The sequence below is a fragment of the Neoarius graeffei genome, chromosome 17 (assembly GCF_027579695.1).
Source record: "Neoarius graeffei isolate fNeoGra1 chromosome 17, fNeoGra1.pri, whole genome shotgun sequence".
NCBI classification, from domain to species: domain Eukaryota; kingdom Metazoa; phylum Chordata; class Actinopteri; order Siluriformes; family Ariidae; genus Neoarius; species Neoarius graeffei.
In genome coordinates this window covers 511,865-530,452 of record NC_083585.1, presented here as the reverse complement: position 1 = coordinate 530,452, position 18,588 = coordinate 511,865, and the positions used below count along the sequence as shown (strand labels likewise).

Sequence of the window (18,588 nt, the reverse complement as noted above, 5' to 3'; positions counted from 1 at the left end):
GACAGAAAGAACAAGATCGCGGATACAAGCGGCTGAAATGAGTTTCCTTCGCAGGGTGACTGGGCGCTCCCTTAGAGATAGGGTGAGAAGCACAGTCACTCGGGAGGAGCTCGGAGTAGAGCCGCTGCTCCTCCACATCGAGAGGAACCAGCTGAGGTGGCTCGGGCATCTTTTTCGGATGCCTCCTGGACGCCTCCCTGGGGAGGTGTTCCAGGCATGTCCCCCCGGGAGGAGGCCCCGGGGAAGACCCAGGACACGCTGGAGGGACTATGTCTCTCGGCTGGCCTGGGAACGCCTCGGTGTTCTTCCCGAGGAGCTGGCCGAGGTGTCTGGGGAAAGGGAAGTTTGGGCTTCTATGCTTAGACTGCTGCCTCCGCGACCCGGTCCTGGATAAGCGGAAGAAGACGAGACGAGACGAGACGAGGCAACAGTCTATTCAGTCTAATTCTGACAATTCTGCATTTAAAATGTTCATATACCAAATAATTGTATCACCTAAACTTGCTAGGTAGCTGATCACACGCATAGTAAAGTAGAAGTGCCAGCCAAAAACAGACTTCAAATTCAGTTGCTTGAGCTTGAAAATTTTACCGGGGGGGCCCTAAATTGTAATCTTTCATAGGGCCCAAGATTTCTAGCGGCGCCTCTGGGTACACAAGTTGAGGCTTTTGATGTGGAGATTAATGGAAGTAATTCAATTTCTCTAAGGGGAGTAAAACATTATAATTGCTGATCTGATACAGTTCTATCAGTTAACTGCAGGGTCTCTCACATTGTCTGACCTTGAATTAGTAGTTTGAGTTTTTTGTCGGATATTCTCAATTTTGTCATGAAAGAAATTCATGAAGCCGTTGCTACTACATACTACAGGTATGCACATGTCTATAGTGGACTTATTCCTGGTTAATTTTGCTACAGTATTAAACAGGAATCTAGGATTATTTTTGTTATCTTCTAGGAGAGATAAGTTGATCTAGCAGCACTAAGAGCTTTTCTATACTTCAGGAAGCGCTCCTTCCATGCTAATTTGAAAGCTACCAATTTTGTTTGACGCCATTTACGTTCCAATTTTCAAGTGGTCTGTTTTAAAGTGTGAGTGTCTTCATTATACCAGGGTGCTAATTTTTTGTCTCTGAACATTTTCCTTTTAAGAGGAGCTACATTATCTTATGGCGGATAATGAGGTCAAGTATGGCAGAACGTTGACTCTAAGCATTCAGTTCCCTGATCAAGTTCTGCAGGGGCTGACAGTGACCCAATCAAAGTTGATAACTCTGGGAGATCATTTATAAAGCTCTGTGCAGTAGTTGACGTGAATGTACATTTAATACAGTAGCGTGGTGAGGTGCATTATTATTACTCAGACATATTTTGAATGAGATGAGATAACGATCTGAGATCATTTCAGACTGTGGAAGTATGACTATATTTTCTACATTTAACCCGAATGTTAGTATTAGATCGAGGGTGTGACGACCATTATGGATCGGTCCTATGACATTCTGATTAATCCCTACTGAATCTAAAATGGACACAAACGCTGTTTTCAAAGGGTCTTCTGGGTTATCGAAGTGAATATTAAAATCTCCGACAACTAAAGTTTTGTCTAAGTAAATAACCAGATCTGGGATAAAATCTGCAAATTCAGAAAGAAACTCAGAATATGGCCCCGGGGGCCTGTAAATAATAAGTCACCCATGAACCTGTTTTTTTTTTTTTTTTTTTGGATGCCTTCTTTCCAGTAGAATATAGTGAATGGAATCATTGTAATAGTCATAAATCATGGAGAAATAAACACAAGATTTTCTTGCTAGTTATGATAGTGGACACAGTGTAGCGTCTCTCCTGGGAATCACAGGTCCTACTCCCTAACTTGAATCACATACCAAGACAATGAAGTTACAGCCCTTGTTGAAAGCAGTAAAATCAGTAAAGCCATACAGATTTTGTGAAGAATGCAAAGGTGACATGAACCTGCGTTCACGCAGATATCTAATAGAATGGGGGCTAATAGGGGCTTCATGCCCCAAATAGAAAGATGGCCAAGATGGCTTTTGTTTCCCCTTCACATGAGTGTTAGTGCTATTGATGCTGGTCATTTGAGGTTAAGGCCTATGCCGCACTGGCCTCATCGATGAGGCACTGGACTCTTAAGCCAGTGTTTGTGTGTCAAATTTGATGAGAGAAAGGCTTTGTCCAGGGGCTTTTGAAATTCGCGATTGCATGTGCTTAGCAGAGAGGGGAAAGCAGATTTCTTCTAACACCAAGATCCCATTAATTGAGAGTACACACAAGGATGCAGCAGAAGCATGGCTGGCTTGCTAAACAAGAGGAAGCACATCAGTAGTAAAAATGTGTCGCCCATTTTAGTCCAGACAAATCCAGGTGTTTCCAGTTTCTTTTCTTCTTCTGTCCCATGTCAATTTGCACCACATATAGGGACCGTTACAGCGATAGAGACAGGTTCCTAGCACTTCATCCCCCCCTGTCGTTTGCCATCAGTCTTCTCATGTTGGACTTTTCAACAAAAGTTTCATGAATGCCTCATCAGCGACAATCCATGTCCCGTTTGAAACCATTCACCCATACAACTGGGTTTGGGAATGCCTCACCAGTGTTTGCATCATGCAACAGTCTTAGCTCATTGCACAAGTGCACAATGGACTTGTCAGGATTACTCGAAATCATTTCTGTCAACCATTGCACGCTTAGTCCTGGGTCATCAATCTCAGGCAGCCCTGCTCTTATAACAGAATAGCCAAAGGGGCACCACCAATGGTGCCAGTTGTCCACAACCCTTTGTTGGCTGTCCATTGCCAGCGATGATGCCTGCTTCAGTAGGATGCACAGAAACACAGATGGGCCGCGAGGCCCGCACCAGAGCGACAGAGTCGTCCGCAGCGGTGGCATGAATGGCCCGGTTGAGGTGCTATGGAATGTCTAGTTTCATGAGCTCTCCTATACTCCCTTTGATGCTTGTCTTCAATTTCAAACACTGAGCTTTTAACTTTGCTTCGCTATGTTGCTCTAACCGAGGCATCCCTTTCTCACGTCTGATCGATAATGACGGCATTCTCCATGTTCCTCTTCCAAACGTCTTTGTACCTCAGTTTCTGTCCTCCTTGTTTCTGTCAGCCTCTTTCCTAGGCTCAGTTCTCCGTAGAAAATGGCTTCGGGTAGTAGACGTGTCCAGACCAACAAAGTTGGGAGGCTGTGATAAGGGTTTCCATGCTTACTGTTTTGGCTCGCCTGAGGACTTCTACATTGGGGACCTTGTCCTGCCATCTTATTTTGAGGATTTGATGCAGGTGTCGCAGTTGTAGCCTGGTCAGATACTTGAAGTGTTTACCGTAGAGCCTCATACATTCGTTGGCGTAAAGCAGAGGTGATAAGACTGTGGCATTGTATACTTTCAACTTGCTGGTTCTCTTGATGTCATGGTGAGACCATAGCTGCTTTTGTAAAGCACCGAAGGCTTTGGTGGCAGCTTGAATCTGGCGGTCTACATCCAAGTCTGATGAGTTGATGTTGTGCATCTGCTTAATGTCTATAATGTAATATAATGGAATGTCAAAAACAAATTTCTGCTTGCTGCATACATTTCACAAGGGCCAAAGGCTGTATCCGACTGCATGGAAGAAGCCATGAGTTAAACCCTGTAGGGCATGCTGAAATAGCTCAGTAGGGAGAGCGTAAGACTGAAGGTCCCTGATTCATTCCCGGGGATTGGTGGTTTGTGTGCACCTTTGACCAAGTGGGTGCTAAATTTTTTGCCAGAGCGAGGTCAGTTATATGGCAGTAATTTGATGGTAAAAACAATCTTGCACCTGTGTCTTGGTTCCATGGTGTAATGGTTAGCACTCTGAATCCAGTGATCTGAGTTCAACTCTCAGTGGAACCTCTGAAGCTGCTCTTTGCACCTCTTTAAATAATATATTTCACCTGAAGGCTGTTTTTGAGCAAGCTTGCATATCCCAAACCCTTTGTTTCCATCACCATGGAACAAGTTCTCTTCAAGATAGGTATGGTCCACTTCTGCAATTTTGGATCTGAGGTTTATTCCAGTACCATCACAGCTTCAATGATATTGGGCACTATAGGTCTGGATTTGGGTGCAACATGGTGGCTTGGGGAGCATTAGAACAGTTGGCGGTGGCACAGTCGTGTAGTGGTTAACACTGTCGCCTCACAGCCAGCATGTTCTGGGTTTGAGCCCAGTGGCTGATGGGGGCCTTTCTGTGTAGAGTATGCATGTTCTTCCTGTGCCTGTGTGGGTTTCCTCTGGGTGCTCTGTTTTCCCCTGAAGACATGCAGGTTAGGTTAATTGGTGGGTCAAAATTGACTGTAGGTGTGAATGGTTGTTTGCCTTTATGTGTTAGCCCTGTGATGATCTGGTGACTTGTCCTGGTTGTGCCCTGCATCTCCCCCATAGTCAGCTGAAATAGGCCCCACCTTGCTTGCGACCCTGTACAAGATAAGTGGTTACAGATAATGGATGGATGGATGGAAAGCATAATTGGCTGTGCCCCTAGAACCAAATCAGAGTGATAACTGCCCATCAATGTTTAACTCACTTGGTTTGCTCACATGGCGTGATGGACCATCCATTGTACCCTCTGTTGCCACATTGGATTGTGTGGGTTGGGCTGTGAACGAGCTCAAGTTCTGATCAGATCATGTGCACTTTAAATGAAAAACACCTGAGTCAGTCCCCTCAGAATGAAATAGTGGTCAACTGGTGAATTCTCACTATGGACTTTCTGGAAAAGCAGTCAGCTAATGACTGTATTATTTAGTGGTGAATAAGAGAAGAGAAAATACAAAGAAAAAGACCATCTATCTGTCTATCATACCCTAACAATGGCTACTACCTTCCTGGATCCTTCGGTAATTGCTATGTTTTGGAGTGGTTTTGAGTGATTCAAGCAACTAAAGATACCTTTTAGAGTTTATGAAATTAAAGTTACTTTCAAAATGAAGCACAATTAGATGAATTGAAAAAGGAGCACTGATTTTTACGAGATTCATTAGTGCTTCTCTTTGAGGCAATCTCATGCGTGTATTTGAATTTCCTGCGTTCTGCAATCAGTTGAGTTACTGTATTTCAATGGCACATCCAGATACAAGGAATCGATTGACATTTTGCAAAACAACCAGAGAAGCTCTTGTTTTGCAGAACATTTCCCTCAACAGAAAAAGGCTTCCCCTGTCCTGACAACAGGACCTGTAAAGGAAAGAACTGGCCAGTACAGGGATTGAACCTGTGACCTTGGTGTTATTAGCACCACACTCTAACCAACTGAGCTAACTGGCCGAAGGCAAAAAAATATCATGGCTGCTGAGGTGCTTCACTAAATAGTGACGAGGCAGTGACTTTGCCTTGAACAGATGTCTTTTCTCTTGATTATTGTTTTGAAGCCCACAGTTCGACCCACTCACATACAGTATTTACACAGGGGGATGAAAATCCCAACATCCAGTCTGAAAAACGTATTCTATCTACTGAGCAAAGTCAGCATGGATAGCTTTAACAATGTGAAAGAAAGATGCACACCTACTTCCCTTCTTCAACATGGTGGTCCAAAAGCCACCATGTGCTCTGAAGAAGTTTTCTGGAGTTTTGTGTACGGAGTATCACAGTCATCGTCAACACAACTTCTCTGGAGTTTGCGTTCACATTTGCCAAAATGCCCGAAACAAACAAGATCCATTCATTTGTTTCTGTTCTTTTGAAACTGAGCTTTTCATCAGCCTTAAAAGACTGAAGAGAAATCACTATTTATAATAGATTTTCTAAATGATTTCATTGCGTTGCGTATTGCGGGTGCACATAATTTGGTAGGTTAAGCCAGCTTGTGCAAAACGAGTTTTGGCACAAAACAATATATATGCAGTATATTAAAAGCAAGCGCTGTTGGAGATGTTGCTTGATGGCTCACTCAGCAGAAAAGCACTTCAGGGTACCCTTCGATAGCTCAGTTGGAAGAGTGGAGGACTGTAGTTGCTTGTGATGGCCGTCCTTAGGTTGCTGGTTTGAATCCGGCTCGAAGGAAGCATTTGCCCTGATAGGGAGTCTGATGCTATTTTAGTAATGGTGATGGGGGTTTAAAAAAAAAAACCACACACACCACAAGCCAAGACTTTTCCCTGACCGGGAATCAAACCCAGGCCGCTGCGGCGAGAGCACCGAATCCCAGCCACTAGACCACCAGGGAGTGACCAGAGGCAAACGGGAATGCCCACAGGACCTCTGAGGACCACCCGTGGCTGGGTGTAATACCTTTGAGGCGCCATGTACTGTCTGGGCAAAGTACCTCTGTGGTCCTCGAGTGGCTTGGGGAGGTACCTTTGTGAACCTGTCGTCAAGTCTGTGTCCGGTACCTTACAAGCTTCTTGTGGCCGGGTGCAGTTCCTCCGAGGCCCTCCAGTGGATGTCCCTCTGGTGCTTCTCAAGGCTGAGTGCAGTACTTTTGGCTGGGCACAGTACCTTTGGGGCATCTGCAAAAATAAGGCAAATTTTAACTTACATCTTCACAAATTATTCTCTGGGATAGGATTCTGTCGTTTTTACAAGTTTGACTGACCTTGACATCTCGCCCAATGTTATTGCAGTTTTTCTGGCAGGTTGCTCCTTTTGATGCCAGCTTATTGTGCTGATACTACAAGGAGCAAACAAATGGGAATTTAGTGATATTCATTCACCAAGGCAGGTAACTCTTGCTAAGTTGCATAACAGTTTACTACTTTTAACACATCACTCAATTTTGTAGCCTCATAGCAAGTCACACATTCACAGCTAGCTTACATGAGTGACCAAGTTGCTTCACGCACTGCATCCTCTCACAATTTCCCCCGGGGAATTGTCCGGTCTAGTTATTGTTGTTGTTCTTATGAAATTAGTGTTCATAATGAATTATATATGACTATTTAACAATGTCAAGTGTATAACCATTTTAAGTGTATAAACATTCACGAAAAATATTTTTAAAGTTTCTGTCATGTGGTGCCCCCCCCACTGGCTGTGAGTGGTTGGTGCCCCTGGGCACTGTGCCGCAGGCCCATATAGTTAATCCGGCCTTGTCAGCAATAGCCAGTCATTACAATTTAATTTACAACTTTCCAAATAAGACTTAGATCAAGTTTCTCCTGCCTTGCTCCTGGGGAGACTCCCAGAGTGTCTGGGAGACTAGGGATGTCTGAATCATTTAATTTTGTTATTTAGTCTAGTCTTAGTACCCCACAGCAACCTCATAACTTTGGCCAACCAAAGCAACATTGGATTGGGGGTTGAGCGCGTGAGCCAATGGAAAAATCCAGGCTGCCAGTTCTCACTATCACGAGGGAGGTTTGCTAACGCTCCATGCGCAAAGATAGGTTAGCGGGCATCCATTAAATTAGCTAACTTAATTTTCTGATATTTACCTAAAAGCTAAAAACACAGAAAACCTTTTTTCGTCTGACTTTTACTAGACTTAGAAATAGAATATTATTAGAACATCATCAGAGGGTCTACCATTGGCAATTTATAATAGTCATAATAATTGACTTTAGGCATATTAAAGTTTGGTCTATAGTCACTGGATTTATCTAGATCTGTTACTATTAATAAGATTTAATTGACACAAAATGTCATCATTCATATATACACGACATGCTCAAGGGCACTTCAGCCTATCACCACCCCATGTCTTTGAGCTGTGGGGTTAACCAGAGCTGACACAGACAGAACACGCAAACTCCACACAGAAAGGCCCCCATCAGCCGCAAACCCAGAACCTTCTTGCTGTGAAGCGACAGCATGAACCACTCCATCCCCCTGCTGCACAAGTTAATACATTTTTAAAGTCTCCCCGTCAGGGAATCGAACCCCGGTCTTCCACGTGACAGGCGGAGATACTGTCCACTATACTAACGAGGATGTTGCTATAGCCCTCATTTATCAATAAAAAATGTGGTATGGAACGCATTTACTGCTGGGGTCAACCGCGTTCCTGTCAATAATTAAACTCCAGCTGATGTTTTCATATTTAATTTATAGGCCTACATCCGTGATATTGGACAGATCACACAGCACTCAACTGTTCCTTTTCAAAATTCAACACCCCCCCACCCCGCTTGCTTAGATATCTATCTATCGATCGATCTATCGATCGATCTATCGATCTTTCTTTCAAAAAAGCTCATTCGTCAGATATTTCTCTGCCTGTGTGCAATGGCTAATAAAGCTGTAAAGGTGTAAGAGATTGGCCCAGGCCACCTTACCCTATACCAGCTTTCTGCACCTCCAATACAGTGTCACTAACCTGATCCAGTGTTAAGTGCAGCTCAGGTTTCTCTTCATTGACGTATAAATTTCGCCTTTTACTAAAGATTGCTGGAGAGAAATGTTAATGAGTTCAATATATTTTTGTAGGCTTTGCTCTAGCAGAGCTGAACATTTTTAGTCAACAAATGTTAGAACAGTTGATTTTTTTGCAGAGAAGTATCTCCTACACGCCCCAAAAGGCGATGTTTCTCTTCAAAAGGATCCAGCTGTTGGGGGCGGAGTCTAGGTATGTTTACTTTTCTGGATTTTAATATGTGGAAGTGGTATATTTAAAGCCATTAGCTGCAGTAAGTTATCATTTCTCCGCATTTTGTTTAGAATCGAGTGTGGTATTTATTGTACTCAATTTAATATCTGATTTGTTCTCTAAACGAGAGCGTAATATTAAGCTGATTTTTTTAGAACAAGGAGCTGGGGTAGGAATTTGCTCTTTCAGTTCCATATACCAACCTGATGTTGTAGTACTTCTATCTTTGTTCTAGAAAAAGTTTTTTTTTTCTTACTTGACACACTCTTTAAACAAAGCTGATAAATGGGTTTTTTTTTAGAGAATAAAAATAAGAATTTGTTTCTTTTACTCAATACTCTCATATGGTATTATAGTAGATTTAGGAATGGTTACCTTATTTTAAAAAAAGAAAGAAAAAAATCTTTATTTTGCCTGCCCTAACTTTTTCCCTATTTTCTGGTTTTCTCCATGTTCAACAACACAGGTGTAGAATTGGGTGTGGGCGGTATGGGACAGAAATGTTAACGAGTTGAACGTATTTTTGTAGGCTTTGCTCTGGCAGAGCTGAACATTTTTGGTTATCAAGTGTTAGAACTATTGATCTTTTTGCATGGAAGCATCCCCACATACACTCTACAAGGCGATGGGTGGTAAACGAGAGCAACTGGACTTGCTTGAAGATTCTTGAAGACGTTTCACCTCTCATCCGAAAGGCTTCTTCAGTTCTGTCTGACTGGTAGGGAGTATCAGGTATTTATCCTCTCATGGATGAAAAGCTCATCTAATGCCGCTTTTCCACTACAAACGCGGCTGAGTCGGGCTGAGCCGTACCGTGCTGAGTCGAGCTGAGTGAGGCTATTGGAGTTGCATTTCGACTACAACCGCGCTGAACCGTGCTGGCTGGAAGTGGGTGGACACATTGGGTGGAGTTAGCAAAAGTGGGTGGATGTCACGTGATGTCATTAAGCAGCGCAAACAGTGACATCAGTAATCTTTTAAGCGGTTGTTAGGACTTGGACTGTTTTGGCCTCTAGAGGCCGCTGTTATTTCCTTTTCGTGTCTTGTTTATTTTGGCCTCTAGAGGCCGCCACTGTTCCTGTGTTTTGTGTTTTTGTTAATTGCCTGTTAGTCCTAATTATCTTCACCTGTGTCCTTAATTAGTTTGTGTATTTATACCCCTGAGTTCAGTCCTCTTGTCACGGAGTCTTTGTGCTGTTATGTTTATCTCCAGTTTCCTTTGTACTGTGTTTTGTGGATCTTCTGAGCTTTTGCATTTTTGCCTTTTTCTTTTTGAATTATACTCTGTTTTTGTTTTTTTTTTGTTTTGCCCTGGATTGTATACAATCCAGGGCAAAATCCACAAAAATACGAGCAAAGCCTACAAAAATACGTTCAACTCGTTAACATTTCTGTCCCATACCGCCCACACCCAATTCTACACCTGTGTTGTTGAACATGGAGAAAACCAGAAAATAGGGAAAAAGTTAGGGCAGGCAAAATAAAGATTTTACAATCCAAGTGTACATAGTATAAATAAACCTTTTGTTACTTTTTCTACTTCCGCCTCACGCCTCTGCATTTGAGTCATTCCCCTGGTGGCCTAGTGGGGGTTTGCTGGATCATCACACCAACGAACCAGGTTCGAATCCCAGCAAAACCCTAACAGAAAGACTCCGTCATGACCGACTCAGCAGAGGCTGCTTCAACTGTCTACCTGGCCAACCTTCAGGGAATTATGGCAGCTTTGACACGCTTCGGAGCGACCATGGACGCTCATGGATGTACGCTCACCAGCCAACGTGAGGCCCTTGCTCGCCACGAGGAACTGCTTCAGAAAATTGGGAAAACCCTGGCACAGCTGACATCTCTGCCTGCATCTCCTGATCCAGCTCCCACTCCTGCTCCAGTGCCTCCTGCCATGCTGCCTTCTTCACCTCGCGAACCCAGCCTTCCTGCACCACAGAGGTATGACGGCAAGCACAGTGAGTGCCGAGAGTTCCTTACCCAGTGTCAACTCACCTTTGAGCTTCAGCCTACCACCTACACTACGGACCAAGATTGCCTTTGTGATCACCTTATTAGCTGGTAAGGCGCGAGCCTGGGCTACTGCTATCTGGCAAAGACAGGGACCTGAGTGCTTTGATTTCCAGCTGTTTTCTGAAGAGATGCTTCGGGTCTTCGATCAGGCAGACATCAGTACCGACGCAGCCCGAAAGCTCATGTCCATCCGGCAAGGAGGAAGCGTCGCAGATTACGCCATCTCGTTCCGAACACTCGCAGCAGTAAGTGGATGGAACGAGACTGCCCTGGTGTCAGCCTTCCACCATGGTCTGTCTGACCCCATCAAGGACGGTCTGGCCTCTATTGGATGCCCAAGTGACCTCGAAACCCTCATCTCACATGCTATTCGTCTGGACAACAGGATGAGAGAACGCCACCAAGCCTTGAGCCCCCCCAGCCTCCCTACCTCTACCTGGAGACCGTCTACCTCCTTCAGTGACTGTCCAGAACCCATGCAAGTGGGTCGTACTCGCCTCTCCGCATCTGAGAGGGAGCGCAGAAGGAGGGACAAGTGCTGCATCTACTGTGGCAAGCCTGGTCACTTCCGAGCATCATGTCCCGAACTCTTGGGAAAAGGACCGCCCCGTCCAGCCGAGGGAGGGTTGTGACGGGGCCTACCCTCTCTCCCGGACTCCCTGGCCAAGGAATCTACATCCCGGTCTCCATCTCCTGGGGTGAGTCTGTCCACTCTTGTCAAGCTTTGATAGACTCAGGGGCGGCTGGGAACTTTATGGATATTCACTTCGCCCAAAGCATCAATATACCTACTGCACCTCTTGAAGTCCCTCTGTCTGTGTCTGCCCTCGATGGCCAAGCGTTAGGTGATGGAAGAGTCACTCAAGTTACTTCTCCAGTCTTCCTCCAGTCTCAAGGTCACAAGGAAGAAATATCCCTGCACCTGATTCCTTCACCTGAGTTCCCAGTTATTCTAGGCCTTCCTTGGCTTACTCGCCACAACCCTCGCATAGACTGGGTAACAAGCCAGGTTGTGGAATGGGGCCCTGCATGCCATGCCTCTTGTCTGCTCTCTAGCTCTCTTGTGTCTCCTGCCGAGCCCCCTGATCTCACCGAGTTATCTCAAGTTCCCACAGAGTACTGGGATCTCAAGGAGGTCTTCAGCAAGAGCAGGGCCGCCGTTCATCCTCCACACCGGGCCTACGACTGTGCCATCGACTTGCTCCCTGGGACTACCCCTCCCCGACATTTTCGAGCTTTTGACACATTTTCATCATATTTGTCATGTTAACTGTAAAAGCACGGCTGAAACGAGTTTTCAAAATAGTATTGTGATATGCACTTGTTCAGAGCCGGAAAACACACTTTGTGTCACCAAGATCATGAACACAGCTTTCCTAGCGCAGGAGCGCCTTCAGACTGTTTCTAACGCCTTTTCAGAGCATAAAGCACACGTTTGACAAGGAACACTGATTATGAGTGCATTCGAGCATATGTGACATGTAACAACTTTCTAAGCATGGATTTTCATGATTTCGGGCTTTTAACACATTTTCATCCTATTTGTCATTTTAACTGTAAAAGCACGTCTGACGCGAGTTTTCAACAAAGTATTGTGATATGCACTTGTTCAGAGTGGGAAAACACACGTTGTGTCAACGAGTGTATGAAAACAGCTTTCCTAGCGCAGGAGCGCCTTCAAACTGTTTCTAACGCCTTTTCAGAGCATAAAGCACACGTTTGACAAGGAACACTGATTTTGAGTGAAATGCGTGCATTCGAGCATAGGTGACATGTAACAACTTTCTAAGCATGGATTTTCATGTTTTCGAGCTTTTGACACATTTTCATCATATTTGTCATGTTAACTGTAAAAGCACGGCTGAAACGAGTTTTCAAAATAGTATTGTGATATGCACTTGTTCAGAGCCGGAAAACACACTTTGTGTCACCAAGATCATGAACACAGCTTTCCTAGCGCAGGAGCGCCTTCAGACTGTTTCTAACGCCTTTTCAGAGCATAAAGCACACGCTTGACAAGGAACACTGATTATGAGTGCATTCGAGCATATGTGACATGTAACAACTTTCTAAGCATGGATTTCCATGATTTCGGGCTTTTAACACATTTTCATCCTATTTGTCATTTTAACTGTAAAAGCACGTCTGACGCGAGTTTTCAACAAAGTATTGTGATATGCACTTGTTCAGAGTGGGAAAACACACGTTGTGTCAACGAGTGTATGAAAACAGCTTTCCTAGCACAGGAGCGCCTTCAAACTGTTTCTAACGCCTTTTCAGAGCATAAAGCACACGTTTGACAAGGAACACTGATTTTGAGTGAAATGCGTGCATTCGAGCATAGGTGACATGTAACAACTTTCTAAGCATGGATTTTCATGATTTCGGGCTTTTAACACATTTTCATCCTATTTGTCATTTTAACTGTAAAAGCACGTCTGAAGTGAGTTTTCAACAAAGTATTGTGATATGCACTTACTTGTTCAGAGCCGGAAAACACACTTTGTGTCACCAAGATCATGAACACAGCTTTCCTAGCGCAGGAGCGCCTTCAGCCTGTTTCTAACGCCTTTTCAGAGCATAAAGCAAACGTTTGACAAGGAACACTGATTATGAGTGCATTCGAGCATATGTGACATGTAACAACTTTCTAAGCGTGGATTTTCATGTTTTCGGGCTTTTAACACATTTTCATCCTATTTGTCATTTTAACTGTAAAAGCACGTCTGAAGCGAGTTTTCAACAAAGTATTGTGATATGCACTTGTTCAGAGTGGGAAAACACACGTTGTGTCAACGAGTGTATGAAAACGGCTTTCCTAGCGCAGGAGCGCCTTCAGCCTGTTTCTAACGCCTTTTCAGAGCATAAAGCAAACGTTTGACAAGGAACATTGATTTTGAGCGAAATGAGTGCATTCGAGCATAGGTGACATGTAACAACTTTCTAAGCATGGATTTTCATGATTTCGGGCTTTTAACACATTTTCATCCTATTTGTCATTTTAACTGTAAAAGCACGGCTGAAACGAGTTTTCAACAAAGTATTGTGATATGCACTTGTTCAGAGTGGGAAAACACACGTTGCGTCAACGAGTGTATGAAAACGGCTTTCCTAGCGCAGGAGCGCCTTCAAACTGTTTCTAACGCCTTTTCAGAGCATAAAGCACACGTTTGACAAGGAACACTGATTTTGAGTGAAATGCGTGCATTCGAGCATATGTGACATGTAACAACTTTCTAAGCATGGATTTTCATGTTTTCGAGCTTTTGACACATTTTCATCATATTTGTCATGTTAACTGTAAAAGCACGGCTGAAACGAGTTTTCAAAATAGTATTGTGATATGCACTTGTTCAGAGCCGGAAAACACACTTTGTGTCACCAAGATCATGAACACAGCTTTCCTAGCGCAGGAGCGACTTCAGCCTGTTTCTAACGCCTTTTCAGAGCATAAAGCAAACGTTTGACAAGGAACATTGATTTTGAGCGAAATGAGTGCATTCGAGCATAGGTGACTTGTAACAACTTTCTAAGCATGGATTTTCATGATTTCGGGCTTTTAACACATTTTCATGCTATTTCTCATTTTAACTGTAAATGCACGGCTGAAACGAGTTTTCAACAAAGTATTGTGATATGCACTTGTTCAGAGTGGGAAAACACACGTTGTGTCAACGAGTGTATGAAAACAGCTTTCCTAGCGCAGGAGCGCCTTCAAACTGTTTCTAACGCCTTTTCAGAGCATAACGCACACGCTTGACAAGGAACACTGATTATGAGTGCATTCGAGCATATGTGACATGTAACAATTTTCTAAGCATGGATTTTCATGATTTCGGGTGTTTAACACATTTTCATCCTATTTGTCATTTTAACTGTAAAAGCACGTCTGAAGCGAGTTTTCAACAAAGTATTGTGATATGCACTTGTTCAGAGTGGGAAAACACACGTTGTGTCAACTAGTGAATGAAAACAGCTTTCCTAGCGCAGGAGCGCCTTCAAACTGTTTCTATCGCCTTTTCAGAGAATAAAGCACACGTTTGACAAGCAACATTGATTTTGAGTGCATACGATCATATGTGACATGTAACAACTTTCTAAGCATGGATTTTCATGTTTTCGAGCTTTTGACACATTTTCATCATATTTGTCATGTTAACTGTAAAAGCACGGCTGAAACGAGCTTTGAAAATAGTATTGTGATAAGCACTTGTTCAGAGCCGGAAAACACACTTTGTGTCACCAAGATCATGAACACAGCTTTCCTAGCGCAGGAGCGCCTTCAGCCTGTTTCTAACGCCTTTTCAGAGCATAAAGTTTGACAAGGAACATTGATTTTGAGCGAAATGAGTGCATTCGAGCATAGGTGACATGTAACAACTTTCTAAGCATGGATTTTCATGTTTTCGGGCTTTTGACACATTTTCATCCTATTTGTCATTTTAACTGTAAAAGCACGTCTGAAGCGAGTTTTCAACAAAGTATTGTGATATGCACTTGTTCAGAGTGGGAAAACACACGTTGCGTCAACGAGTGTATGAAAACGGCTTTCCTAGCGCAGGAGCGCCTTCAAACTGTTTCTAACGCCTTTTCAGAGCAAAAAGCACACGTTTGACAAGGAACACTGATTATGAGTGCATTCGAGCATATGTGACATGTAACAACTTTCTAAGCATGGATTTTCATGTTTTCGAGCTTTTGACACATTTTCATCATATTTGTCATGTTAACTGTAAAAGCACGGCTGAAACGAGTTTTCAAAATAGTATTGTGATATGCACTTGTTCAGAGCCGGAAAACACACTTTGTGTCACCAAGATCATGAACACAGCTTTCCTAGCGCAGGAGCGCCTTCAGCCTGTTTCTAACGCCTTTTCAGAGCATAAAGCAAACGTTTGACAAGGAACATTGATTTTGAGCGAAATGAGTGCATTCGAGCATAGGTGACATGTAACAACTTTCTAAGCATGGATTTTCATGATTTCGGGCTTTTAACACATTTTCATCCTATTTGTCATTTTAACTGTAAAAGCACGGCTGAAACGAGTTTTCAACAAAGTATTGTGATATGCACTTCTTCAGAGTGGGAAAACACACGTTGCGTCAACGAGTGTATGAAAACGGCTTTCCTAGCGCAGGAGCGCCTTCAAACTTTTTCTAACGCCTTTTCAGAGCATAACGCACACGTTTGACAAGGAACACTGATTATGAGTGCATTCGAGCATATGTGACATGTAACAATTTTCTAAGCATGGATTTTCATGATTTCGGGCGTTTAACACATTTTCATCCTATTTGTCATTTTAACTGTAAAAGCACGTCTGAAGCGAGTTTTCAACAAAGTATTGTGATATGCACTTGTTCAGAGTGGGAAAACACACGTTGTGTCAACTAGTGAATGAAAACAGCTTTCCTAGCGCAGGAGCGCCTTCAAACTGTTTCTATCGCCTTTTCAGAGAATAAAGCACACGTTTGACAAGCAACATTGATTTTGAGTGCATACGATCATATGTGACATGTAACAACTTTCTAAGCATGGATTTTCATGTTTTCGAGCTTTTGACACATTTTCATCATATTTGTCATGTTAACTGTAAAAGCACGGCTGAAACGAGCTTTCAAAATAGTATTGTGATATGCACTTGTTCAGAGCCGGAAAACACACTTTGTGTCACCAGGATCATGAACACAGCTTTCCTAGCGCAGGAGCGCCTTCAGCCTGTTCTAACGCCTTTTCAGAGCATAAAGCAAACGTTTGACAAGGAACATTGATTTTGAGCGAAATGAGTGCATTCGAGCATAGGTGACATGTAACAACTTTCTAAGCGTGGATTTTCATGTTTTCGGGCTTTTGACACATTTTCATCCTATTTGTCATTTTAACTGTAAAAGCACGTCTGAAGCGAGTTTTCAACAAAGTATTGTGATATGCACTTGTTCAGAGTGGGAAAACACTCGTTGTGTCAACGAGTGTATGAAAACGGCTTTCCTAGCGCAGGAGCGCCTTCAAACTGTTTCTAACGCCTTTTCAGAGCATAAAGCACACGTTTGACAAGGAACATTGATTTTGAGTGAAATGCGTGCATTCGAGCATAAGTGGCATGTAACAACTTTCTAAGCGTGGATTTTCATGATTTCGGGCTTTTAACACATTTTCATCCTATTTGTCATTTTAACTGTAAAAGCACGTCTGAAGCGAGTTTTCAACAAAGTATTGTGATATGCACTTGTTCAGAGTGGGAAAACACACGTTGTGTCAACGAGTGTATGAAAACGGCTTTCCTAGCGCAGGAGTACCTTCAAACTGTTTCTAACGCCTTTTCAGAGCATAAAGCACACGTTTGACAAGCAACATTGATTTTGAGTGCATACGATCATATGTGACATGTAACAACTTTCTAAGCATGGATTTTCATGTTTTCGAGCTTTTGACACATTTTCATCATAGTTGTCATGTTAACTGTAAAAGCACGGCTGAAACGAGCTTTGAAAATAGTATTGTGATATGCACTTGTTCAGAGCCGGAAAACACACTTTGTGTCACCAAGATCATGAACACAGCTTTCCTAGCGCAGGAGCGCCTTCAGCCTGTTTCTAACGCCTTTTCAGAGCATAAAGCAAACGTTTGACAAGGAACATTGATTTTGAGCGAAATGAGTGCATTCGAGCATAGGTGACATGTAACAACTTTCTAAGCATGGATTTTCATGTTTTCGGGCTTTTGACACATTTTCATCCTATTTGTCATTTTAACTGTAAAAGCACGTCTGAAGCGAGTTTTCAACAAAGTATTGTGATATGCACTTGTTCAGAGTGGGAAAACACACGTTGCGTCAACGAGTGTATGAAAACGGCTTTCCTAGCGCAGGAGCGCCTTCAAACTGTTTCTAACGCCTTTTCAGAGCAAAAAGCACACGTTTGACAAGGAACACTGATTATGAGTGCATTCGAGCATATGTGACATGTAACAACTTTCTAAGCATGGATTTTCATGTTTTCGAGCTTTTGGCACATTTTCATCATATTTGTCATGTTAACTGTAAAAGCACGGCTGAAACGAGTTTTCAAAATAGTATTGTGATATGCACTTGTTCAGAGCCGGAAAACACACTTTGTGTCACCAAGATCATGAACACAGCTTTCCTAGCGCAGGAGCGCCTTCAGCCTGTTTCTAACGCCTTTTCAGAGCATAAAGCAAACGTTTGACAAGGAACATTGATTTTGAGCGAAATGAGTGCATTCGAGCATAGGTGACATGTAACAACTTTCTAAGCATGGATTTTCATGATTTCGGGCTTTTAACACATTTTCATCCTATTTGTCATTTTAACTGTAAAAGCACGGCTGAAACGAGTTTTCAACAAAGTATTGTGATATGCACTTGTTCAGAGTGGGAAAACACACGTTGTGTCAACGAGTGTATGAAAACGGCTTTCCTAGCGCCTTCAAACTGTTTCTAACGCCTTTTCAGAGCATAAAGCACACATTTGACAAGGAACAGTGATTTTGAGTGAAATGCGTGCATTCGAGCATATGTGACATGTAACAACTTTCTAAGCATGGATTTTCATGTTTTCGAGCTTTTGACACATTTTCATCATATTTGTCATGTTAACTGTAAAAGCACGGCTGAAACGAGTTTTCAAAATAGTATTGTGATATGCACTTGTTCAGAGCCGGAAAACACACTTTGTGTCACCAAGATCATGAACACAGCTTTCCTAGCGCAGGAGCGCCTTCAGCCTGTTTCTAACGCCTTTTCAGAGCATAAAGCAAACGTTTGACAAGGAACATTGATTTTGAGCGAAATGAGTGCATTCGAGCATAGGTGACATGTAACAACGTTCTAAGCATGGATTTTCATGATTTCGGGCTTTTAACACATTTTCATCCTATTTGTCATTTTAACTGTAAAAGCACGGCTGAAACGAGTTTTCAACAAAGTATTGTGATATGCACTTGTTCAGAGTGGGAAAACACACGTTGTGTCAACGAG

The 18,588-nt window shown here is 43.0% G+C and overlaps 4 non-coding genes across 4 annotated transcripts; 3 read left to right on the top strand and 1 right to left on the bottom strand.

Annotated features, from left to right (window-relative positions):
* Window positions 1–5,240: 5,240 nt before the first annotated feature.
* On the bottom strand, window positions 5,241–5,314 carry trnai-aau (transfer RNA isoleucine (anticodon AAU)). The gene has a single exon. It is a non-coding gene; the product is annotated as a tRNA-Ile (tRNA).
* Window positions 5,315–5,964: 650 nt separating this feature from the next.
* trnay-gua (transfer RNA tyrosine (anticodon GUA)) lies at window positions 5,965–6,052 on the top strand. The gene is given in 2 exon segments: window positions 5,965–6,001; window positions 6,017–6,052. It is a non-coding gene; the product is annotated as a tRNA-Tyr (tRNA).
* Window positions 6,053–8,322: 2,270 nt separating this feature from the next.
* Window positions 8,323–8,432, top strand: LOC132865130 (U5 spliceosomal RNA). Its single transcript, XR_009650300.1, has one exon. It is a non-coding gene; the product is annotated as a U5 spliceosomal RNA (small nuclear RNA).
* A 188-nt stretch (window positions 8,433–8,620) lies between these two features.
* LOC132865121 (U2 spliceosomal RNA) lies at window positions 8,621–8,813 on the top strand. The gene has a single exon (XR_009650294.1). It is a non-coding gene; the product is annotated as a U2 spliceosomal RNA (small nuclear RNA).
* Window positions 8,814–18,588: the final 9,775 nt, after the last annotated feature.